The following is a 27,855-nucleotide window of genomic DNA, read 5'->3' as shown; positions in this document are numbered from 1 at the left end:
CTTTTCATGTTACTCTTTTTTAACTGTAAACTAAACAAGCAACGTACGAACATCGTTATACTGGAATAATTTTATTCTCGTTGATATAAAGGTTGTCGAAACGCTAAATACGATTAACCTCTGGCGCTCGATTGCCTACGATGTATCGAGATATGTAACAACTTTTGATTAACATTGAAACAGTTAACATCTAACTATATGAGCCTTATAGCTCAAACCGTCCCAACAATACATCATGCAGGTTATATCGTACTTGTTGACATCAAAGTTGAGTATTATCTTTGATCTACTAAAATATACTTTCAATCTGCGATATTGCTTGAAACTTGTGGTGTCATCTTTGATAACTATGTACGCACATATAAAAGTAAAAATAATGTGTGGAACATACAGAATTACGTTGTCATAGGCAACAGAAATCATTTAAATTTACAGGTATATTATGAGGGCGTGCTGAAAAGTAATGTCTCCGAATTTTTTATTTTGTTCTCAATATCGATTGAGATATTGCATGTTATGCAGATTACTCGGTATGCTTTCGCGCTTCGCTGAAGCAAGTTGCAACATTCTTGTCACGGTCCGCGCGGCTCCCCCCGTCGGAGGTGCGAGTCCTCCCACGTGCATATATATATATATATATATATGTGTGTGTGTGTGTGTGTGTGTGTGTGTGTGTGTATGTGTGTGTGTGTGTGTGTGCGTGTGTGTGTGTGTGTGTCGTCCTTAGTGCAAGTTAGTTTAAGTTAGATTAAGTAGTGTGTAAGGTTAGGGACCGATGACCTCAGCACTTTGGTTCCGTAAGACCTTACCACAAATGCAATCCATTCTCTCTGTGGTCACTGTTGATAGCCTTACTTCCCTATCGGCATCAGCCGCGCCTAGGCAGCCTTGGTCGAACTTCACTGCGATTTTACGTGATCTGCTTTGGTCCATATACTGCCAGAAACTTAATGTGAATTTGTTTGCAATTTTCACGTTTCGTCCCCAAGAATAGCTCAACCGCACATCCTTCAGGCCTGGAGTACGTTTCCAGTTACCGTGCCATTTAGCCCCCCCCCCCCACTGTGATACGACTGTTATCGGTATCGCAAAAGAACTCTGGTTGCAACAGATAGAGAACACGTATTCTCTTCTGAGGAAGCGCGAATTTTGTTGCGTAGTGGTCTTAGTGTAGGACGGCCTGTATAACTTACTTTCTGAAGTCCTTCATAAATGTTGTATTTAAGGTCTTTCATAATACGATTGTTGTAATGAATGTAATGGAGAGCATGTACGAGGTGTGCTCAAAAAGTAATGTAGCACATTTTTTCCTGAAAGCAGGTTGGTTTTATTCATAATTCCAAAACACCATATTATTCCCCTTTCCTTTTGCGGCAAAACACTGTTTTTCAACATAATCTCCGTTCAGTGTGATGGCCTTACGCCACCTTACCAGTAAGGCTTGTATGACCGCATGCTCTACTCTACTGGGCGACGTCGGAGCCAACGTCTTGCAGCATCAGTAACTCCCACATCATCCACGTACTGCTTCTCATGGAGTGCATCCTCCGCTGGACCAAACAGACGCAAGTTGGAAGGTGAGAGATCCGGGCTGCAGGGTGGAAGAGGAAGAACGGTCCAGTGAAGTCTTTTGAGTTGTTCTTGGGTCCGCAGACTTCTGAGAGGCCTTGAGTTGTCGTAGAGAAGGAGAAGTTCGCTTCCGTTTTTGTGGCGACGAAGACGCTGAAGTCGTTTCTTCTGTTTCCTCAGAGTAGCACAATACACTTCTGAGTTGATCATTGCAGCAAGCGGAAGGACATCAAACAGCATAATCCCCCCATAGTCCCAGAAGACCGCCGCCATATCTCTAAAGGCTGAAGGTGCGGCTTTGAACTTTTTCTTCGGAGAAGAGCTGATGACGCGCCACTCCATGGGTTCCCGTTTTGTTTTCGGCTGGAAGTAATGAACCCATATCTCATCGCCTGACACGATGTTCGACTAAAAATTGTCACGATCAGCCTCGTAACGCTCAAGTAATACAGTACAAACGGTCCTCCGTTGTTCTTTATAGTCTGTCATTAGACGGCGAAGAACCCAGCGGGCACACACCGTTGAGTACCCCAAATGGTGGACGAATGCGTCAGAACTAGCAGCAGAAACGTCCTGTAGCGCAGCGTTGTGTTTGAGTCTGATCCGACGATCAAATTGAACGAGAGTGTCCACACGTACCAACATTTCAGTAGAAATAGCTGTATGCGGCTGGACGGCACGCGCTAGATCGGACAGCTTTGCGACGATGGGTGACGCCTCGTCCATCGATTCACCGTACTCTTTTGTTCATTGTTTGGTCTCCACAGATATTCTGCAAGCGCTTATCAATATCTTTCTCTGGTTTTCCGCTAAAAGAAACTCAATCAAAGCTCTCTGCTTGGAACGCACCTCCGTTACAGATATTTTGAAGTCTACGTAGAGCGCCGTCGCCTATCGGAACTTCATGAAACAATAGGGGCTGATGCGGGAATATTCCACGATGCCCCACAACAAATCCTGCAATTTTTTCAACCGAAAGTGACCGAGAAAACAATGTGTTGCATTACTTACTGAACCCCCCTTGTATTATGCCTCGTTACATACACAACTGGCCATTAAAATTGTTACACCACGAAGATGACGTGATGTAGACGCGAAATTTAACCGACAGGAAGAAGATGCTGTGATATGCAAATGATTAGCTTTTTAGAGCATTCACACAAGGTTGGCGCCCGTGGCGACACCTACAACGTGCTGACATGAGGAAAGTTTCCAACCGATTTCTCATACACAAACAGCAGTTGACCGGCGTTGCCTGGTGAAACGTTGTTGTGATGCCTCGTGAAGGAGGAGAAATGCATGCCATCACGTTTCCGACTTTGATAAAGGTCTGATAGTAGCCTATTGCGATTGCGGTTTATGTATCGCGACATTTCTGCTCGTGTTGATCGAGATCCAATGACTGTTGGCAGAATATGGAATTGGTGGGTTCAGGTGGGTAATACAGAACGCCGTGCTGGATCCCAACGGCCTCGTATCACTAGCAGTCGAGATGACAGGCATCTTATCCGCATGGCTGTAACGGATCGTGCAGCCACGTCTCGAGCCCTGAGTCAACAGATGGGAACGTTTGCAAGACAACAACCATCTGCACCAACAGTTCGATGACGTTTGCCGCAGGATGGACTATCAGCTCAGAGACCGTGGCTGCGGTTACCCTCGACGCTGCATCACAGACAGGAGTGCCTGCGATGGTGTACTCAACGACGAACCTGGGTGCACGAATGGCAAAACGTCATTTTTTCGAGTGAATCCAGGCCCTGTTTACAGCATCATGATGGTCGCATCCGTGTTTGGCGACATCGCGGTGAACGCACATTGGAAGCGTGTATTCGTCATCACCATACTGGAGTATCAGCCGGCGTGATGGTATGGGGTGCCATTGGTTATACGTCTCGGTCACCTCTTTGTTCGCATTGACGGCACTTTGAACAGTGGACGTTACATTTCAGATGTGTTACGACCCGTGGCTCTACCCTGCATTCGATCCCTGCGAAACCCTACATTTCAGCAGGATAATGCACGACCGTATGTTGCAGGTCCTGTACGGGCCTTTCTGGATACAGAAAATGTTCGACTGCTGCCCTGGCCAGGACATTCTCCAGATCTCTCACCAACTGAAAACGTCTGGTCAATGGTGGCCGCGCAACTGGGTCGTCACAATACGCCAGTCACTACTCTTGATGAACTGTGGTATCGTGTTGAAGCTGCATGGGCAGCTGTACCTGTACACGCCATCCAAGCTCTGTTTGACTCAATGCCCAAGCGTATCAAGGCCGTTATTACGGCCGGAGGTGGTTGTTCTGTGTACTGATTTCTCAGGATCTATGCACCCAAATTGCGTGAAAATGTATTCGCATGCCAGTTCTAGCATAATATATTTGTCCAGTGAATGCCCGTTTATCATCTGCATTTCTTCTTGGTGTAGCAATTTTAATGACCAGTAGTGTATAAGAAAGGTCCTAGTGGCCACAATATGACAGGACGTATAAATCAAGAAGTAAAATAAAATAAATAATAGATGAAACAGAAGATCGGATTAAAGAAGAATGAGGAGGGAGATTCGTAGCGACGTTACCAAAAGAACTATCGGCACCTATATTAGGCGGTTTGGAGAAACCTTAAAAAGACTAAATCAGTATGGCTGCAATGGTATTTGAATGGTTGTCCTAAATGTGAGTCTTAGCAGTGAGCCACCTACTTCACTGAGAGTGATTGCTGAGGAATAGTTTACCCTGTAATATGAGCTTGACGATTATCCGCAGGCTCGACCTCTTCGGGCAGAAAGTGGGAGCCCTAAGAGATCAGCTGTGTGCTGGGCGGTATGTTACACACTGGTCACCCTCTTGCTGCAGAGTGTTCCAAAGTAAACGGACAGGGATACGGAGAAAACGGTTGGCCCACGCACGCGCCATAATTAGCAAGGTAGGTATATTTCGGTTTCGTATATTGCAGCTAAAGGGAAAGGCGTCGGTTCCGCCTCGGTAAAAGTCGCTTGCCGTTAATCTATAAATTAAGCGGCCCCCGGGATCGTAGTATCGTGTTTCCACGCTGTTAGGCAAGCCGAGGCAACAAATATGCTGAAAGAGCCTGCTCGGTCGGCCGGAAACCCGATACGGAAGCGGCGGAAAGCTGCGAGCTTACGCAGATGCTGCCACCCACGGGTCAGCCTCCGCGAGAGTCACAATCTCTGGAACCGCTCCTGCTGCGAGAACCACAGTTTCCTTTTTTCCCTGGCTACGTATTTTTCTTTATGGTAATGAGCTGCTATTGTGATGTTTGCGGTGGCCCTCTGTGAGAGGAGGTGATACCGAAAAATTTTACGACGTCAGTGTCAACACAGTTCTAGGCGCTGGAAGGAGAGAGATAATGATTAGGATTCAGGGAAAACAGTTGGCAGGGAGTTAAAATGTGGCTAAGATTTAAGGCTTGTTGGTAAAGATTGCTGTGAGTGTTTACTCACAAACCAGTAAGAATAAAGATTGCGGTGTATGTTTACTCAGTAAGAAGTATACACTATCGGTGCATAAGTTCGTGTCGTTTTTATAGAGCCATGATTTCATTTTATTAGCGTAAGATACAGTACAATATAAAATTTATTACTATAAGATACATTGCAATATAATACTCAATGACAAGCCTGATACACTACTCAGTGATGTAATCAACATCTTTGTCAATAGCCGCCGGCCAGCGTTCAGGTAGGAGTCCTTTGTCTCTCCCACGTAGTAACAACACAGATTTACCAGGTGTATTGTTTTCAGTAGCGACAGCAAATCGTCTCAGCTGTTCAGTATATGCAACAGGTTTTATCATTTCATTCTTTGGTAGCAATTCATAATGAAGGATGACAGTACGTAACGGCTGGGTTGAGATTCATGCGCAAGCTCATGATAACGATAGACTCTCAATTTTTTGACTAGTTTGAGGATACCTGGCTACAGAATAAGGATTTTACTGCCAGAAAGTGGAATTGCTACGGAAAAAGGCGCCGAATGACTAATGATGTCGAAGCGTAGCACAACAAAATAAATAAAATTATTGAAAAATGTCAACTCTGAATCAGTTGTTGGGTGGAATGCTCGAAGAAGGATGCGGAACTCACAAACTGTTACGTCCTTCTTGAAAGCCGTTGCCTACATTCAAAACTGAGCTAAGATCTATTCACAAGCAATGCATTAAAAAGCTTTGGAATCCATTGAGTCCTAGCTGATTATTTCATTAAAATTATTAATTATAATGAGGAAACATTATCAGTATTGATATAAGTTATATCAATAAATAAAATGCAGTGCAGTTCTAGCATAAACACGGTGAAGCCCGTTGGTTGACTTCGGGGAGGCGACCAAACAGCGAGGTCATCGGTCAAATCTAATTAGGGAAGGATGGTGAAAGAAGTCGGCCGTGTCCTTTCAAAGGAACCATTCCGGCACTTGTCTGAAGCCATTTAGGAAACAATACAATTAAGCTGCAGTCAGTAGTTCATAATCAGTTCTCTTCGCAAAGGCTTACCGATGTACTGAAATATCCCTGATACAAGTCAGAATATTTAAAGGTCACCCACGCCAATCTGAAATCCTGCTGACATTTGTTTTATATTGTGTCCTCCGTTGTGTATTTAACGTGAAGAAATTTCATTCATTTTATGTGCATGGTTTAAAAAAAACCTTATGTTTTAAGCATTTTTCTATGGATTATCATTATTATAGCGACTTTACGTTGACATAATGAGTTACTTATTATCTTCCAGGAACAAAATACACGTATGTGAAACGGTAAACTAAAATTCATGAATGTAAAACGTAAAATATCAATTTAAAACATAGAGGAAATATATGTTCAAATGGTTCAAATGGCTCTGAGCACTATGGGACTTAACATCTATGGTCATCAGTCCCCTAGAACTTAGAACTACTTAAACCTAACTAACCTAAGGACATCACACAACACCCAGTCATCACGAGGCAGAGAAAATCCCTGACCCCGCCGGGAATCGAACCCGGGAACCCGAGCGCGGGAAGCGAGAACGCTACCGCACGACCACGGGCTGCGGACGAAATATAAGTAAATTACAAATTAGATCAGTAATGTATGTTTAGATATTTTAATGAGGTATGTTGGAAACACTCCGACAGTAGACTGTGTACAACCTGTTTTTAAAAAAACAATATTTCAGAAACTAGTTGTATTACACATGGATCTAGGTGGCTTAAAAGCTTCTTTAATTTACGTTGTAACAAAAGTTTTCCGTTTTTCAAAATTGAGGAAAGGTGGTGGGGTATTACGCAAAATTTCAAATTATTTCAAAAGTTGAATACACAGTTTTCAAGAACATTACTTAGGAATCAACGTATATATGGAAAACATTTTTATATTTCATCATTTCGAAGATATTCTCTCTAAAACTAATATGAAGAATAACCTTTCAGTGTGTGTTTTACCCCTCACATTATTTCGCCCCCTCTGCACAGCCGCCAAGTTTCATTAAGTTTACTGGCACCTGGGAATGTTCCCTTGTGAGTGCTAACCGATTGATTCCAGAAGATAGCAAAGCCATTCTACAGCACCTACCTCGATAAAAAGGAAAAAGAAGAAAAACAGCGTATGGCGGAACGGCGTGTGGCGGCTCTTGGTCTTCCCCGCAGGTTGACTGTTTCGAGGGGCCGAACGGAACGGCCTTTTTGTCTGACTCCAGCAATATTTCGAAATTTGCCTCCGCGGGTGGTCGACAACTACAAAGCGAACCGACTAGGCAAGGCAAGGCAACTGCAGTTCTTGCCTCCTGGAGTCTGGTTTCCGCTCCTGCAGCGGAAAGCTAGCAAACGAGCTGTTTCCGCACTAAATGGCTTCGTTCAAAGCGGCCCGGACATTGTGCTGCTTCGTCACGTGCTAAGCGGCTCTTTACAACTATGTTTCATCCCCCCCCCCCCTTTTCTCTATCTCACACAGTTTACACACAAGCACACACAATGGGCGCCCCTATGTTACATTATGACAAACACACCCACGACATTATTCGTGTACCTGCGTTGGCAATGAAAAACAAATCAGATCATATACAGAACAAATCCCTTTCAATTAAGCAAGGTGAGTAATAAATCAGAAAAAAATATTCTGAGCGCTGCTTGCTGCTCAGTTCAAAAACTGAATAATTGTTATTTTATTTTTTCTCCTTGCACTTACTGGCCGAAGTGGTTAAGGTGACCGCTCACGAAAAGCGCGAATTCCGGGTTCGAATCCCGCTCCGGCACAATTTTTCACGTATTTTTAGTAAATGGTACACCTAATATTAAATGTATTCGCAAACTGCGAGTTCATTTCACGTATTAATATAGATAACTTCTTCTACTCCACGTATGAATGTTTCTTTTGATTCTTATAGATTGTACAGCGAAAGCAAACACATATTTTTTTCCATTTTTACTTTGTATTACTGTACAAGGTGAACCGGACTTCTTCGACAAAATTTCGCAATTTCTTCAGGTATATTTTCTGAGTATTTTCATACAGTAGAATCGCGGTCTCCAATGGATCCATACAGAGTTATGGCATTTCATTAGATTTCTTAACCCTATTTACCTTTGTATCTTTATTGCACTAAAAATATCTGCACAACAGGCCAAGTGTTGGCTACGCGCCGTGTGTCTTGGTTGGAAACAAACTTTTCCCATTCGCTCACGGTGCTAGCTGGTGATGACGGAAATACTCACTTTACTCTTCGTCCCTGAGACGAGGTACTGGCAGAACTGAAGCTGTGATGACGGGTCGTGATTCGTGCCTGGGTAGGACAGTTGGTAAAGCACTTGCCCGCGAACCAAAAACTCGAAAAATTTATAACTGTATGTCTAGGTCTCTTAACCAGCCACAGATCTTGGTGTCACCAAATACAGTTCACAGCCTCCACCAGGAAATTTTCATAAGAGACACTCTCCAGTCAGGTGCTGCGTAGTTTACACAGTGACTCCACAGTCGCACGTCGGGGCACCCTTGAACCCCCAGTCCATACAAACAGGCACTACGCATTCCATGCCTTGTACAGAATCGATTCAGAGCTGCCCATAAATTCCTGGGAGATTAAATCCATTTACATATTTTCTAGGATCAACAATGAGTCGAGAATTTGCTGGAGGAACCTTTTTGCCAAAGCCATCTCCACTTTTGACATACACATCATATATAAAGGAAGCATCTTGCGTTGTCATTGGTGCTTTTCTGGATTTATGTCTGCTACCACGTGTATTCTGAAACTGCCATGGAAGTATTTTCACAGAAACGATGCTAATTGGTGCAACAAACCGAATAAATCATAATTGCATTATTTCTCTATAACGAATCACTGGAGGCCAAGGACTCTTACACCAAGATACTCAGAAAATATCTCTGAATAACCTCCGGAATTTTATCTGGTGTTTGAGTTCACCCTGGTATAATCGTATAAAGGCCAGATTTCAGTCATGTGTAAATATGATTACGAGTATTAAACTAGCGATCTGCCCCGTTTTGCACAGGTAAAACAGAGTGTCTGTGACCAGACGACTTCTTTGGTACAACGGTAATTCTATTTATGGGCCACTGCGTAGAGTCATGATTAAAGTTCTGAGAACAGCGTCAGGCAACTGAATAATGTCACTTTCACGTAACTTAAACAATGTACGCTGCGCTTACCATGGACGTTCTCGGGATGCACGAATGTTGTGTGTTCCACATTTAATTGGTGCTCAAAGTGACGTCTCATAGCAATGACTGCAGGTGCGTGGTAGCACACCTCCCGATCCATCCCGAATCAATGCGTCTGCTAGTGAAAATTGTATTCAAATATCAACAGTGTTTCTCTAGAATAGCCTTCACATATACACAGAAATACTGGGTATGGGACTTAAATTTATAAAATATAAAGAAGAGGAAGTGTATAGATGTAGACAGTCTGGTAATACACTGTAATAGTTTTGTGTGGCTCAGTGGCCTAGTGCCGATCTTTCAACTATATTGTACTTGCTGTCCGTTCTGGACAACATTGATTTGATCCTCGAAGATGCGCGGGCAGCAGAAAATGTGCCAACCGCAGAACGGAAAATGACAATAGGCCACACACTCCTGATGATGTTGCCTCGGCGCGAGTTGGAGAACCATCTTCGCTACTGGAGCGGTGAGATGATACGGACATACTTGATCGCGCAGCAATAGCCTTGTTGTGAGTTCTGCCATTCACTGCTAGATGGCAATAGCGTCGCTTTCATAGCGGCAGTTGACTTTAATTCGTCACAGTTAATCGAATTTGTATAAAATACTTATAAATTAAATACACAAACCTTCTTCGCAAATCAGCCTATCTGTTAGTGAAAACCGCATCAAACTCCCTACAACCGTTCCTGAAATTAGCCCCAATATACAGACAGAAGAGAGCAGAGAGCTTCAGTTTCTATATATAGAGAGAAATGAAGAGAAGAAGAGATAACGCGTAGAATGACTCATTCTAATGACACATGGAACTTATGCCTACCCGAGCTAAAGTACTTGACACAAATTTTTAACTTATAGTACTCGAAGTTGAGATTTTTATTAGTAGCTTGGTATGATTATGCTATTCCCTCAATATAAAAAATTATAAACTTAAGTGTATCTTCTATCATTGTATTTACAAAATGAAAAATGTTTCTATCATAGCACAAAAAGTCGGATATGTCCTGGTCAGAGCTAGGGATGTAAAAAAAAAAAAAGCTTTTCAATTATATGTCAGCTTCAAAGACAACGAAATGAAAACATCTTAGCATCTCTGCGCTTTTCTACTTATGAGTATAAGTACCTATGTAATGCAATTGTATGAAGCAAAGTAACATGATACCTAATGTCATGTTGTATAACATGATACATGCCATCAAGTCATCCAACATGGCATTTGTCATGTAGTGCAGTATGACACAACGTGTCATTGAAATTTGGGAAGCATGCATCCGCACTCTGGGATACTTCCTGTTATCGATGCACCCCTACTTCTGACATTTCCTATTGTAGCTGCAACCCATTCTCTAGAAGCACATAAATTTCTATTTATTCTTACGCCCCTCACCATACATGCAACTTGGAGTTCGAACTGATTCCTACAAGTTTTAAGTATAGAAGTGGCGCTCATCAAAAACCTCCCAGAAAAACCGTTATTTACGTGTTACATTTAGCTCGAGTTTAAACCTTCGTACCTCGAAAACAGAAAGAGATTACTGGATGAAGAAGATTGCTTTTTTCGTGCTAAACAAAAAAATTCTTAGCCTTTGTTCCTAGCTCAAATAGAAACCGAGAACCAAGACGTCGCCACACCACGATTCTACGATTCTGCGCGCGGGCCTTTCATACATGTTTGTTCTCATTATTTAGGCATTTATTTGATGCAAGCAGACATTAATCACCGTCTTTTATAAATTTACTGAATTCTGAATACCCGTCACGTACATGTGATTATCATCTTTTTGCTATATGTAAGCCTTACATTACGGAAGAACTTTCAGTTTAACATTGCAGTCGTGTACAATGTCACACCAAGAGAAGAAGACGCACGCCGCAGTATTTTCATACTATATTATTTTTTATATTTATGTAATCCGCCTGCTTGCTATACAGTCAGCTTACTATCTTCGAAAGCCTCGCTAGTCCTCCGGTAGCCTCCATCGTCCGATGTGTCAATGTATTTAACTCATTATAGGTACAAGTGTTGAACATACTCGTAGTAAGGGCGTACTGCAGCGCACATCCATGCCCGGGGCGGGATGTGCTTCACAAGAATAGACACTGCACGTTCTTGGAAGTGTTGCGACAATTAAAACACTGAGTTATAAATACAGGAGTATTCTGTTTGGTCCGTATTCTCGTAAGAGAAACAGCTCCACCGTGCTACGCCATGCACTGATACTTGTATCAAGATCTCGTCCTCCCACGCTGGCGGTGAACAGTTGTTGGCGGCTGATACGGGGCGTAGCTAACACCTGGCAATTCTTACGTAAGCTCAGTGGTCCGCCCACGACCTCCCTACTTTCTGTCCTTGCACTTTCTGAAAACCTGTCTCCCGTCGCTCTGCGGACACTTTAGATTCATATGGCCCGTTCCCTTCGATTCTCTCAAACTTTCGCCTCGAATGTAGAACTGAGGGTATTAAGCAGGATCTACAGCACCCAGAAACGCATTTGTAACTTCTAAACGTCATTGCATGGTACAGATGACAGATTTAATTAGAATGACACACACAACTACAAGTGAAGACAAATGTTGGATGATGAGGTATTCTATGCGCTGCAGGATCATTAACAGTAATGTCTTTTTCGATGAGAAACTAAATTTGACCTACGCGTTTTGAAGTATGAATTTCTATCCTCAGTTGGATAGAGTGAGTCTGCAACGCTTTATGGGTTGTGTGTCAAATGGTAGTTACACACAGCTCACAGGCCAAGCTGAATAGAAAAAACTGTTTTGCTGTATCAGTCTGACGTTTCCTACAACTGCATGCCACTTACGGTAGAACAATGTCAATCTGAAGACGAAACTGTTCGAACAGTTGTGCTCAGACGAAACGGCTGTACTACACCGAAGATTAAATTCTAACATGCAGTATTTGAGCAGTTAAAACATAATATAAGTAAAGACATTAAAAACATAATATATATATATATATATATATATATATATATATATGTGTGTGTGTGTGTGTGTGTGTGTGTGTGTGTACACATTATAGATATACACAAATCTAACAACACTACCCGTTACTTATACATGGGTCCATTGCAGAGCCAAAACCGGGTGGAAGAGGGGGGGGGGGGGGGAGGGGCCTACGAGGCTCAACCACCCCCTCACCCCAGAATTAAATCTGTTTCTGCTTATTCGCAAATATATAACTAAAAGAGAGATATTATTTGCAACATAGCTACACTGCCTCGAAAATTTTCTCGCTATTTATTTTATTTTTTTATTTACACGCCTAGTTCCGTAAGACCAAATTGAGGGGCAAATCTCCAAGGTCATGGAACGTGTCAGTACACGAAATTACAATGTAAAAGTAATAACAGATAAAATATTATGAATCCAAAAAAATCAAGCCATAAGTTTAAGTAAACGTAATCAACAATATATCCTAGGAATCAGCTTAATTTTTCAAGGAACTCCTCAACTGTATAGAAGGAGTGACCCACGAGGAAACTCTTCTGTTTCGATTTGAAAGCACGTGGATTACTGCTAAGAGTTTTGAATTCTTGTTTCAGTTTATTGAAAATGGATGTCGCAGTATACTACACACCTTTCTGTATAAGAGTTAAGGATGTGCGATCCAAATGCAGATTGGATTTTTGCCTAATATTAACTGAGTGAAAGCTGCTAATTCCTGGGACTCAGCTGATATTGTTAACAAGAAATGACAGTAAAGAATATATATATATATATATATATATATATATATATATATATATATATAGAGAGAGAGAGAGAGAGAGAGAGAGAGAGAGAGAGGGACCAATGGCAGAATACCCAGACTAGTAAACAGGGGTCGATAAGAGGGTCGCGAACTTAGACCAGTTATTGCCCGAACTGCCCGTTTCTGAGCCAAAATGCCCTTTAAGATTGGGAAGAGTTACCCCAAAATACAATACCATATGTCATAAGCAAATGAAAATAATCAAAGTAGACTAATTTTTGTGTCGAAGAATCACTTACTTCAGATACCGTTCGAATAGTAAAAATGGCAGCATTACGTCTTTGAACAAGATCCTGAATGTGGGCTTTCGACGTCAATTTACTGTCTATCTGAACACCTAGAAATTTGAGCTGTTCAGTTTCACTAATCATATGCCCATTCTGTGAAATTAAGACGTCGGGTTTTGTTGAATTGTGTATTAGAAACTGTAAAAACTGAGTCTTACATTAGTTCATTTTCTACATAGCATTAACTTATGTTATAAACTACACTATTTGAAACAGAGTCAATGTTGATCCCTGGGACACCCTCCACTTGACCATGTCCCACTTAGACCCCACATCACAGCCATTCCCAATAATTTGAATAATGACCTTTTGCTGCCTGTTGCTTAAGTAAGAGGTGAACCCATTGTGAACTACTGCCCGTATTCCCTAATGGTTCAACTTCTGGAGCAATATTTTGTAATCAATACAATCAAACGCCTTAGTTATATCAAAAAATACGACTAGCGTTCGAAACCTTATGTTTAATCCATCCATTCCGTCACAGAGAGAAGAGAATATAGCATTTTCACTTGTTACGCTACTTCTAAAGCCGAACTGTACATTTGATAGCAAATTATGTGATATAAGATGATCAATAATTATCCTTACATACATAGCCTTTTCAATAACTTCAGCAAATACTGATGGCTCTAAAATTGTATACATTATCCCTTTCTCCCTTTCCATAAAGTGGCTTTACTACTGAGTACTTTAATCGTTCAGAAAACTCACCATTCTTAAATGAAAAATTACAAATATGGCTAAGTAGTGGGCTAACATGTTGCAGCACAGTACGTGAATATTCTGTTAGGCACTCCATCATATCCATGGGTGTCCTTAATCTTCAGTAATTTAATTATTGACTGAATCTTCCCCCGTCAGTATCACAGAGGTGTATTCAGACATCAACCTTGGAAAGGCATTTTCCAAGAGAGTTATATGATTCCCTGTAAAAGCTAAGTTTTTATTTAATTCACCAGCAGTGCTCAGAAAATGATTGTTAAGTACTGTACATATATCTGACTTACCAGTAACAGAAATAGTTTTACTACGAACTGACTTTATATCGACGACCTTGTGCTGGTGACCAGACACTTCCACCACAAGCGACCATATGGTTTTGATTTTATCCTGTGAATTAGCTAGTCAGTTTGCATACTCTTTGTCTTGCTAAAAACATTTTTAAGCACCTTACAATACTGTTTGTAATGGGCTACTGTAGCTTGATTGTGACTACTTCTAACATTTTGATGTAATTCCCGCTTTGTTCTACATGATATCCTTACCCCACTAGTCAACGCCCAGGCTGCCTTTTACTGCTAGTACCCTGTTTAGAACGTCCTAATGGAAAGCAATTGGTATTAATGACAAATTAAGAAAACGCATTCGTTTCCTCTTGAGCTCTTGAGAATTTGGAGACGGCGATGTTATAAAATTTGCACGAGCTGAGCCCCTGTACTCCCCCCCTCCCCCCCCCCCCCCTCCACACACACACACAAAAACACGCACACCAAAATACTGGGTTCCACTCTGATAAATATTCACAGATATGACGCTAATGGTTATTTGAAGCAAAGCCGACTAGTAAGCATGAATTCAAATTGCATGCCTCAAGAGGTATGAGCAATTCTACATTTTCGACAGTGTGAAACAAAACTCTTCTACTGCAAGATCTTTGCTTTCAATACTTTGGAAGGACGTAGTATCAACAAAAACGATAAAAAATTGTCAAGTAAACATTATCTGTAAAACGCAGACCTTAATACCTATGAGAACTTGTTCAGTAGAAGAGATGTATTTCACAGTAGCGAAGATGAACAAGAGCTCATAGCTCTTAAGGTATGCGTTTTGGAGCCCATGTTTACTGGATTTTTTTTTCTTCGAATCGTCGTTCCTGTCATATCCTTGAATGTTGGCCATTCCTCCTCGGAAATCGTATAAATTTTTCTATTAGACACTCAAGTGCACAACCTAGAGTCCATTGCACTATTTCGAGTACTGTCTGACGGAAGTCGTACCATAAAGTGATGAGTGAATTAGCTGCGCCATTTTTAAACAAAGCAGATTCAGAAAATATATATACATACAATTCTGTATGTCATGTCTTTTTATGTCCCTTTCCTCCCCCATACATGTTTGCTTTGATGCAGTTACCTGGTACGTCGCTATTCTAAAACCTCCAGATACGGAAAAGGAGATTTGTTTTTGCTGGCGAGAAGATGCAATTTCTAACTCTCTTTTATTGCTGTTTTGTCAAGTGCGTATAAGGATTGATGTCTTTCCATCCCTTCTAACAGTCGAACATTGTTGAAACTCGCAGCAGCAGATTAGATAATTTGCCACTATCGTGACAAAATTGATAATTCGTCAGGTCGTACGAGATCCTCGTGTTGAACGAACAGCTCGTAATGGATGCTGTAAGAATAGCCAGCCAGATACAAGAATTGTAAACTACACGTTGTTCGTCATTTGTTGTACATCTCGTAGTACGTTTTACATACGAACACATCGCAACCAAGAATCCATAAACGATCTGCGAATTTATGTTACTGTCGGTGCTTCTTGGTAGCAGTTGGATTCTGCTTCGCCAGTCACCCAGAGTACAGGGGATTGTTCAGATCACCAAAAGCGGTACAGTTCGATCTGAACACATTAGTATGATAGTTTTTGGTGGTGCGTCTTACCTGTCACGACGAGAGATTTCAAATGACCAGCATCGACGATGTGAATGTTATGGGTTGTGCAATTACCTGCAAAAACAGAAAAATAAATCTGTTCAGAAATTCATGTCTTTATCAGAACATAGGTTTTAACATGCTTTGTTTTCGCTAGTGACATCAAAAGATATTTTCTGTAAGCTGTAACGATTTGCGTTAATGTAAATTCACGAAAATATTTCCGTTCACGCGTGCAATTTTGTTACTAGATGGTAATTCTGTTGTTTAGTGTTCGTGACGGTTGTGGATATTTCTTGTTCTATAGATACGAGAAAACATGAAATTATACAGTATTATGTATATGGCATTATTAGTTATTACGCAACAAGTGACACATGCTAAATATTCTCACATACAGATTTATTAGTGCTCACACGTACGTAACAAAAACATAAACAAAACAGTTTCAGAGAAGTAATATTAGTAAACCAGCAGACAAATACTGCTGTCAGAGACTAAAATGGCGAATACGTTCCTCTTTAAAAGACACTGACAGAAAAGGGGGAACGAGTTGCTTCAATTATGATTCCACGTCCCTCACAAAAAATTTTGGCATGCGAACATATTCGCGCTCTTTTAACTCAGAACATTCTAAATTATTTTACCCAGCCTCTCTTAGTGATTACGCCTTCGTACTCAGCATCCCCTTTTCACTGCCGCTGTCTATATATGTCTCGCTCTCTGTCTGTCATAACCTCCTCTTCCCTTCCATCTCCTCCTCCTCCTACCTCCTCCTCCCCCCTCTTTGCATGTCCGTATCCTCCCCCGTCATTCTCTCTCTCCGTTAACACGTTATCAGCCCCACTTCAATAGGACAATGGCGAGTCTCACCTCCACAGTATTTTTTACAGATAGTAAGATGCGTATCAAGTTTGGTTGAAAACGATCCTGGAGTTTAGGACGACTCGTGGCTTTGCTCGGGTTTGCATATGTCACATGTATTACACCCAGTGCTTTTTTTCCAAAAAATGTTTGAGGGTACTCCGACATTGAATATAATGCAGCGAAAATTACTTATAACTGAAGCATGGGATACCACCCGTCTGCTTTTAGCCAAGACGTCATCATTATCATCATCATCATCATCATCATGGTAGCGGGACGGTAGAGACATCTATCGGAGGTCGGTATTTGAGTATACACATATCCGTTTAGCACTACCATCGCCCACTATTAGCGGACGAGGGCATACATACTTGTCGAACTGGCTGCCAGCGATTCAGTTGTCGAGAACGGTTGCCGCAGCTTCGAAATGCTTGAAACAGTCAATGACATCGCTTTTCCCACCAAAAACTGCGCTGGTATAGTTCGTATTGCAATTACCAACACGAGAAAATGAAATAAAATATTTACGTCCCTGAAATAAATCTTTGGCATTCCTCCAAGTTCTCAACATAGTTAAAAAAAGTTTACTTCGTCGACGAAAAAGTTTAGGGGTACGCATCCTCCAGCGTTCCCCCAGAAAAACAGCACTGATTTCACCTATATTTAACATATTTCACACGTATTTGCACACATACTTCACCAGTATCTCTAGTAAATTTCACTCTGCAGTTTCGTTTTCAGGCATCTCAGTGGTTATGACGTCATACCTCGTGAACTGTGAGTCGTAAAATAATATAATTTTGCAAGAACATTCAGTGGTGTCTGAATACTTTCAGCAAAATATGTTGCGAGTATAGTTAGTACCGAAGACTTTATATATTAAAACATCGTGAATTATGCGAGAGTTTTTAACGCATTTCATTATTTATAACGTCATACCTCCTGAACTATTTGTCGTGCACGATATAATTTTGCTAGTACATCCAGTGTCGTATGTGAATACTATCTGCAATATTTGTCGCAAATACAGATAATACTAAATAAGTAATAAATTCAAATGTCATGCCTGATACGGCAGTTTTACTGCATGAACAGCGAAAATGCGCTAAGCGGTAAACTTTTTCTTTTCATCATTTTGTGGGTGTTGTCAGCCATAAAAAGTTTCGTAAAGGTTTGAAATTACGTGTTAGGTTTTTTGCAGGCCACTAAGTGCTCTGATTCTCAAATACTGGTTGAATATAATCACGCTATTTCTGCAGCGTGAGCTACGCCACTTTTTCATCACAACGCCTTTGAGAAGGAGGTGCTTCCCCTCCCCGCCCAATGTTTCTTTCGGAACAGTAGGTGATTTGTTTAATAAGTTCGGTTCAAATGGATTCAGTGATTTAGAAGGATATGTGGAGCATACCGGGTGGTAATTAAAATGCACCTGCTCACTGAAGTCCTGTGTGGGCCGCTAATATTGTATGGCAACGGAACTTGATAGATACTATATTGCGTTAATCCGGAATCGCTTTACACTGGAAAAAGATAGTTCCAATTTTGCCCACGAGGTACAAGTCTGGCGCTGTACAGCATCTCATCGACGACTCCGTTGCTCATATTGAAGAAACTGTGTAAGCATCGGTTAATAATAAAATCAACATTATGCCTTTCTCACTTGCTTGACCTTTTCTGTCCACGTTCCATTCCCAATCCATTCCATACGGAACATTTCTAGATGTCTGTCTTGCATTCATAGCGTCAAATTTGCAACTGGTGGCCGAAATTGGAACTAATGCTTTCCGGCGTAAATCGGTTCCGCAGTAACGCATTAAAATATCTAGCAAATTTCGATGCCATACGATTGTTACAGCCCACACTAGACCTCTGCGAATAAGCGCACTATAATTATAACTACCAGGTGCATACCAGGTGTGCCGTTATGAAATGAGCGTTAAGATACAAATCTGTCGATAGGGGACATTTGTTGTGAACGAGCCTTAATTTTTTTTTGTTTGGTTGGTATGACATCTGTCAAAGATGTTTAGTATACATCAAGTCATGGAACAAACATCATTATATGTTTTCTTCGTGTTAAGAATGTCGAATTTTGTACCAGAAAGTGATGATTTGCGGAAAGCATTAATTTTTTGTTTTCATTTGAAAAAAAGTACTGCAGAGTCGCATCGAATACTTGTCGAGGCATATGGTGAACATGCTCCATCAGAAGAAACATGCAAAAGATGGTTTCAATGGTTCAGAAATAATGATTTTGATGTAAGAAATGAAGAACGTGGAAGACCACCAAAAAAGTTCGAAGACGTCGAATTGCAAGCAATATTGGATGAAGATTATACTTTGAATCAGAAGCAAATGGCAGCAATGCTAAATGTTGCACAACAAACAATTTCTGACTCTTTGAAAGCTATGGGAAAGATCCAAAAGTGTGGAAAATGGGTGGCACATGAATTGAATGAAAGACAGATGGAAAACCGAAAAACCATTTGTCAAATTTTGCTTCAGAGACATGAAAGAAAATCAATTTTGCATCGAATTGTTACTGGCGATGAGAAATGGATTTATTTTAAGAATCCTAAACGGGAAAAATCATGGGTTAATACGGGACAACCATCAAAATCGACTGCAAAACCAGATCGATTTGTGTTTGGTGAGATCAGAAAGGTGTGGTGTACCATGAGCTTCTAAAACCCGGCGAAACTGAGAAACTAATCGCGACAGACAACAAATGATCAATTTGAACTATGCATTGATCGAAAGAATACCAGAATGAGCCAGAAGACAAGGCAAAGTAATTTTTTTACACGACAATGCACCTGCACACAAAGCAAATCTGGTTCAGGATACAATCAAAACACTTGGCTGGGAGCTGCTACCCCACCCGCCGTATTCACCAGACTTGGCCCCTTCCGAATACCATTTGTTTTCATCAATGGGACAAGCATTGGCTGAGGAACACTTCGATTTATACGAAGAAGTCGAAAATTGGGTGTCTGATTGGTTTGCTTCAAAAGACGAACATTTCTATTGCCGTGGTGTCCACAAATTGCCAGAAAGGTGGTCAAAATGTATAGAAAGCAATGGTCAGTACTTTGAATAAGATGTTTTTACCTTTCAATTCAAAATTAGTGTTTCATTTTCACAAAAAAACACTCATTTCATACCGGTACACGTGGTATACAGGGTGTTACAAAAACGTACGGCCAAACTTTCAGGAAACATTCCTCACACACAAAGAAAGAAAATATGTTATGTGGACATGTGTCCGGAAACGCTTACTTTCCATGTTAGAGCTCATTTTATTACTTCTCTTCAAAACACATTAATCATGGAATGGAAACACACAGCAACAGAACGTACCAGCGTGACTTCAAACACTTTTTTACAGGAAATGTTCGAAATGTCCTCCGTTAGCGAGGATACATGCATCCACCCTCCGTCGCATGGAATCCCTGATGCGCTGATGCAGCCCTGGAGAATGGCGTATTGTATCACAGACGTCCACAATACGAGCACGAAGAGTCTCTACATTTGGTACCGGGGTTGCGTAGACAAGAGCTTTCAAATGCCCCCATAAATGAAAGTCAAGAGGGTTGAGGTCAGGAGAGCGTGGAGGCCATGGAATTGGTCCGCCTCTACCAATCCATCGGTCACCGAATCTGTTGTTGAGAAGCGTACGAACACTTCGACTGAAATGTGCAGGAGCTCCATCGTGCATGAACCTCATGTCGTGTCGTACTTGCAAAGGCACATGTTCTAGCAGCACAGGTAGAGTATCCCGTATGAAGTCATGATAACGTGCTCCATTGAGTGTAGGTGGAAGAAAATGGGGCCCAATCAAGACATGACTAACAATGCCTGCCCAAACGTTCACAGAAAATCTGTGTTGATGACGTGATTGCACAATTGCGTGCGGATTGTCTTCAGCCCACACAAGTTGATTGTGAAAATTTACAGTTTGATCACGTTGGAATGAAGCCTCATCCGTAAAGAGAACATTTGCACTGAAATGAGGATTGACACGTTGTTGGATGAACCATTCGCAGAAGTGTACCTGTGGAGGCCAATCAGCTGCTGATAGTGCCTGCACACGCTGTGCATGGTACGGAAACAACTGGTTCTGCCGTAGCACTCTCCATACAGTGACGTGGTCAACGTTACCTTGTACAGCAGCAACGTCTCTGACGCTGACATTAGGGTTATCGTCAACTGCACGAAGAATTGCCTCGTCCACTGCAGGTGTCCTCGTCGTTCTAGGTCTTCCCCAGTCGCGAGTCATAGGCCGGAATGTTCTGTGCTCCCTAAGACGCCGATCAATTGCTTCGAACGTCTTCCTGTCGGGACAGCTTCGTTCTGGAAATCTGTCTCGATACAAACGTACCGCGCCACCGCTATTGCCCCGTGCTAATCCATACATCATCTGCCAACTCCGCATTTGTAAACATTGCACTGACTGCAAAACCACGTTCGTGATGAACACTAACCTATTGATGCTACGTACTGATGTGCTTGATGCTAGTACTGTAGAGCAATGAGCCGCATGTCAACACAAGCACCGAAGTCAACATTACCTTCCTTCAATTGGGCCAACTGGCGGTGAATCGAGGAAGTACAGTACATACTGACTAAACTAAAATGAGCTCTGACATGGAAATTAAGCGTTTCCGGACACATGTCCGCATAACATCTTTTCTTTATTTTTGTGTGAGGAATGTTTCCTGAAAGTTTAGCCGTACCTTTTTGTAACGCCCTGTATACTGTACATACGCTGGGTATGATTATTCGTGTTGCTTACATGTATAGGTGTAAACACACAGTGAGAAGTTTCAGTTAAGGCTACGTTGTGCAGATTGATAGGTTGCGAAGAAAGGGACAAGGGGAGGAGAGGTGGGGAGGGGGAGTGAGGGAGCGGGAGAAAGCAGGTTTGCGGCCACGCCCGAAACCAGAAGGCTGGCGGCTGCTGCGGCGGCGGCCGTAACCCGAAGCCCCGTGCGACAGCCGACGGGAGGCCAGCGCAAGCAGCGAACGCGACGGCGTGTGCAGCCGCGGAATTTCGCCGTCGTTGGCGCAACGACGGCCGGCCGACCGGCGCTGACTTCCCAGCCGTGCGGAAGGGCCCCGAGCACAACACAGAGCGGCCGGCGACCACTGGCGACACCAACTGCCGTCTCATATTCGCTGCAAGGCTGCGCTTTCGTGATCGGCAATTATTCGCTTACTTTCTCTCGATTTATGTCGATACGATTCACGGCAGTCCACACTGCAAAATGATCCACACTTCAGCAACAACTCCATGACGATAGTGGCACTACTTCCCATCATTCCTGGATAAAAATCCTCTATCAAGACGTCAATTTTTTTTTTTTTTTTTTTTACTGAGTACCGGTTTCGGGTCACTGCCGAGCCATCTTCAGATCTAAAAATACAGAAAATTGGGTACAAAAAGCCAACAATAAAAATTATATTCTGTACCTGAATTTCCATTATGCACTACATACTAGTCTAAAATGTTGTTCAGTATGTGACACTCGTTACACATCGTCGTATTTTTTAGAGCTAAGTCGCCCTAGCTAAAATCCTATAGCGATAACGAGACAGTTTTACAACATGACACAATAAACATTGTATAAATATATGATAAATAATATGAAGTACCTTACCTAAAGTGAACATCTTAGTTGGTTGTCTAAATCTACAACGTTGATCAATTTACATAATGAATTAAGATTTTCACTTTAAACGAAACAACTAGTTTACTGTTACCTGTCACCGTTTTATTTATTTCCACGACGCGTTTCAAAGGTTTTAACCTCCATCATAGGGTGGATTTACATTAGTTAATATGACATTTGTATATGTGTTGCGTTACGATTTTTTGGAGGAACTTGTGGCACTGCCTCCAGTGGTCAAAGGTTCCTTTCGCTGTTGTAAACATCACATGTGTGCTGTCACAATTTGTAAACAAATATGGCCATATGTTATGTGAAATGTGTCTCAAAGTATGAAATAAAATAGATTAAAGAGACAGTTGACGCACCTTGATTTCACGTACCAATATAATCTCAAGACCACGAAAGAGCAGACTACACCGTCGACATAATCTATCACACAAAAATCCTCTGGTACTCTTTAAAATTCCAAGATTTTAAGTCAAACATAGAACTTTAATTTCTCAGTCAACATCTCACTTGCAGTATAGGATTTCGAGCATCATTCAAAGGCGCTTGAGATGTTTGTCTAATCATTTTACTTCTTACACTACTGGACATTAAAATTGCTACACCACGAAGATTACGTGCTACAGACACGAAATTTAACCGACAGGAAGAAGATGCTGCGATATGCAAATGATTAGCTTTTCAGAGCATTCACACAAGGTAGGCACCGGTGGCGACACCTACAACGTGCTGACATGAGGAAAGTTTCCAACTGATTTCTCATACACAAACAGCAGTTCACCGACATTGCCTGGTGAAACGTTGTTGTGATGCCTCGTGTAAGGAGGAGAAATGCGTACCATCACGTTTCCGGCTTTGATAAAGGTCGGATTGTAGCCTATCGCGATTGCGGTTTATCGTATCGCGACATTCCTGCTCGTGTTGGTCGAGCTCCAATGACTGTTAGCAGAATATGGAATCGGTGGGTTCAGGAGGGAAATACGGAACGCCGTGCTGGATCCCAACGGCCTCGTATCAATAGCAGTCGAGGTGACTGTAACGGATCGTGCAGTCACGTCTCGATCCCTGAGTCAACAGATGGGGACGTTTGCAAGACAACAACCATCTGCACGAACAGTTCGACGACGTTTGTAGGAGCATGGCCTATCAGCTCGGAGACCATGGCTGAAGTTACCCTTGACGCTGCATGACAGACAGGAGTGCCTACGATGGTGTACTCAACGGCGAACCTGGGTGCACGAATGGCAAATCGTTATTGTTTCGGATGAATCTAGGTTCTGTTTACAGCATCATGATGGTCGCATCCGTGTTTGGCGACATCGCGATGAACGCACATTGGAAGCGTGTATTCGTCATCGCCATACTGGCGTATCACCCGGCGTGATGGTATGGGGTGCCATTGGTTACACGTCTCGGTCACCTCTTGTTCGCATTGACGGCAGTGTGAACAGTGGACGTTACATTTCAGATGTGTTACGACCCGTGGTTCTACCCCTCATTCGATCCCTGCGAAACCCTACATTTCACCAGGATAATGCACGACCGTATGTTGCAGGTCCTGTATGGGCCTTTCTGGATACAGAAAATGTCCGACTGCTGCCCTGGCCAGCACATTCTCCAGATCTCTCACCAATTGAAAACATCTGGTCAATGGTGGCCGAGCAACTGGCTCGTCACAATACGCCAGTCACTACTCTTTATGAACGGTGGTATCGTGTTGAAGCTGCATGGGCAGCTGTACCTGTACACGCCATCCAAGCTCTGTTTGACTCAATGCCCAGGCGTATCAAGGCCGTTATTACGGTCAGAGGTGGTTGTTCTGGGTACTGATTTCTCAGGATCTATGCACCCAAATTGCGTGAAAATTTAATCGCATGTCAGTTCTAGTACAATATATTTGTCCAATGAATACCAGTTTATCATCTGCATTTCTTCTTGGTGTAGCAATTTTAATGGCCAGTAGTTTAGTTTTAGACAGATTGTTGTTTTTATGTTTATCGGATACCCGTAATTGACCTTGTTCTTGATTCCACCTTCGTTAGTCATACTTTTGTTGATACTAATTTTCAGCTATTCGAATATTTTCTGTGGTTCCTTTAACTCTGAATTGTCGAGAGTCAATTGTGCATCCACAGATGGAAATAGTCGCAGAAGTTACCACCCTGTAGCCTGCTGTCAGAGGAGCTACTTTTTTTATTTTAATTTTTTATGTATTTATTTTGAGTCATCAGTCGACTAATTGGTTTGATGCGGCTCGCCACGACTTCCTCTCCTGCGCCAAACTTTTCATCTCGGACTAGCACTTTCACCTAACGTTTTCAGTTATTTGTTGGATGTATTCCAATTTCTGTCATCCCCTACTGCTTTTACACTCTTACAGCCCCCTCTAGTACACGGAAGTAATTCTCTGATGCCTTAACAGATGTCCTATAATCTGTCCCTTCTCCTTGCTAGCGTTTTCCACATACTCCTTTTCTCTCCTCCTCATTCCTTACCTTATCAGTCCACCTAATTTTCAACTTAGTTCTGTGGCGCCACATCTCAGATGCTTCAATTCTCTTCTGTTTCTGCTTTCCCGCAGTCCACGTTTCACTACTACATAATACTGTGCTCCAAACGTACATTCTCAGAAATTTCTTCCTCAAATTAACACCTATATTTGATACTGAAAGACTTCTCTTGGCCAGGAATATCCTTTTTGCCAGTGCTGGTCTTCTTTTTGTGTGTTCCTTGCTCCGTCTGTCACGAGTTATTTTACTGCCTAGGTAACAGAATTCCTTAACTTTCTGATCCCAGTTCAGATGTTTAATTTCTCGCTGTACTCATTTCTGTTACTTCTCATTACTTTCGTCTTTCTCCAGTTTACTCTCAGTCCATATTGTGCACTCATTAGACTTTTCATTCCATACAACACATCCTGTAATTGTTCCTCACCTTCACTGAGGATGGCTATGTCATCAGTGAACCTTATCACTGGAATCCTTTTCCCTTGAATTTTAATCCCGCTCTTGAACCTTTCTTTTATTTATGTCACTGCTTCTTCGATGTAGAGACTGAACATATGGGCGAAAGAATACAGGTTTTATATGCTAAGTGTTTTTGTAGCAGGTTACCAATGCGTGCCTGATAAAGCCTTTGTGTTAATTAACATTACTGGCGATCTCACTAGGATTCTCCGAGAAAATACCGACGTTACCTTATTTGTGAAAACATTCGTTACTCGGCGTTACTATAAATGACGTCATGAAGTGTTCCAGCGACCCACCTAGTTGGGAGATCTGCTTCTATTGTGCGCTGTTGTTGTTTCGCATTGTTACCGCCCCCTCATCAGGTCGGGGCAGCTAGGGGGCGGGTCTGGGCACGGCAGGGCGCACTGATTTATGTTCGCCATTGTTACCGGGGAGGCCGCTGATGCCATCTGGAAGGCTGCTGCTGCTGCTGCCGCGGAGCGGAGGGACATCACAAGCGATTCCCCACTTATATCTGTGCCGGCATCTCCATCCATTGTCCAGGGTACGGTACAGCAATTCATAACCTGCTACAAAATCACTAAGCATGTAAAACATACGCTCTTCACGCAGAAAGTTATCAAAGTAACGGAAACACCTGTTTAGGCTATTTTGTTATCTAATAAAATGTTGTCGGGATTCCAGCCAAGTCAAGTGATTAAAATGCCACGAGCTATCGACTAGCACTCCTCGGTCATTGTCAAGTAGAATGACTGCTGATGAGTTACGAAAAGTGGCAACTGGCACTAAACAAAGAAAAGTGCGAGGTCATCCACATGGGTACTAGAAGAAATCCGACAAATTTTGGGTATACGATAAAACGCACAAATCTAAGGGCTGTCAATTCGACTAAATACCTAAGAATTACAACTACGAGCAACTTAAATTGGAAAGACCACATAGATAATACTGTGGGGAAGGCGAAACATAGATTGCGCTTTGTTGGCAGAACATATAGAAGATGTGACAAACCCACTAAAGAGACAGCCTACATTACACTTGTCCGTCCTCTGCTGGAATATTGCTGCACGGTGTGGGATCCTTACCAGGTAGGATTGACGGAGGACATCGAAAAAGTGCAAAGAAGGGCAGCTCGTTTCGTGTTATCGCGCAGTAGGGGTGAGAGTGTCACTGATATGATACGTGAGCTGGGGTGGCAGTCATTGAAACAAAGGCGGCCTTGATTGCAGCGAGATCTATTTACAAAACCAACTTTCTCTTCCGAATGCAAAAATATTTTGTTGACACCCACCTACGTAGGGAGAAATGATCATCATAATAAAATAAGAGAAATCAGAGCTTGAATGGAAAGATTTAGGTGTTCCTTTTCCAATGCGCTATTCGAGAGTGGAATCGTAGAGAAGTAGTATGAAAATGCTTTGATTAACCCTCTTCCAGGCACTTAAATGTGACTTGTGTAACCATGTGGAGTAACCATGTAGATGTTGTACACCCTCTTATACATGGTGTCCCAAAAATGCTGCGACAAACTTCAAGGAGTTGCGGAGGATGCCTTGAGAAACAAATCGAAGGTAGGAACCCCTGTCTGGAAACATCATCCAACGACGCTACAGAACGCCGAAGTTATAGGAGCCGACGCCTGTCACTAGGCTACCCCTTCGGCAGCAAATGTGACTTCGCAGTGCACGCACGGACCGTACGCAGATCGTCTCGCATTTTTGTTCATTATTCAGTGAAGGCGACTAACTGACATGGTCGCCAGTGGAGAAGATGGAGCTAGCTGCTGTGTAGACAGGCCCTTTCTCCTATGGATTCGGTGCTCTATTGGCTTGGTGAATGACGTTTTTGGACACAGTTTCTATCCACAGTTTACTTTTCTCCTATATACCGAATAACAATGGAGATTTTAGAAGATTGTAGAAGAAAAATTAACTGTGGGTAGAAACCCATGTCTGAAGCTGCCATGCACTGAAGTAAAGCATCACATTCATAGGAGACAAGGCCTCTCTACACAGCAGCTATCTCCATCTTCTCCACTAGCATCATGGCAATCAGTCGAAATCCTTGAATAACAAGCAACATTGCGAGACGTTCTGCCTATGGTCTGTGAGCGTACAAAGTCTGATTTTCAGAAATGCTTTTCTTGTCATTGCCAGTCTACAAGGTGTGTTTTTTAAGTAAGGTCCGTTTGAACATAAGTACACAACGAAAGGTTGTTTCAGAAAAGTAAATTATTTTCAGAAAGTACATCCTTCACTCTATTTTTCGACATAGTTGCCAAGTTTGTTGAAACACATCTATGCCTCTCAACCAATTTTAAAATACCCTCTTCATGAAGACTTGCCGCCTGCTCCGATAACCAAGAGTTCACTGCCGTTT

The 27,855-nt window shown here is 42.1% G+C and overlaps 1 protein-coding gene across 2 annotated transcripts in view; it reads right to left on the bottom strand.

Annotated features, from left to right (window-relative positions):
- Positions 1–27,855, bottom strand: part of LOC126181380 (uncharacterized) — a 673,106-nt gene that overhangs the window by 259,105 nt on the left and 386,146 nt on the right. The window contains exon 3 of one of the 2 annotated variants that reach the window (XM_049924767.1): positions 15,972–16,037. The exons of the other annotated variant lie outside the window; for it this stretch is intronic. The gene's annotated coding sequence lies outside the window, so the exon portion shown is untranslated. The remainder of the gene's footprint in view (positions 1–15,971; positions 16,038–27,855) is intronic. 2 annotated transcript variants of the gene reach the window in all.

This window comes from Schistocerca cancellata, chromosome 1 (genome assembly GCF_023864275.1).
Source record: "Schistocerca cancellata isolate TAMUIC-IGC-003103 chromosome 1, iqSchCanc2.1, whole genome shotgun sequence".
Lineage (NCBI taxonomy): Eukaryota > Metazoa > Arthropoda > Insecta > Orthoptera > Acrididae > Schistocerca > Schistocerca cancellata.
Note: the sequence above shows the minus strand (reverse complement) of the source record. Positions and strands in the feature narration are given on the sequence as shown.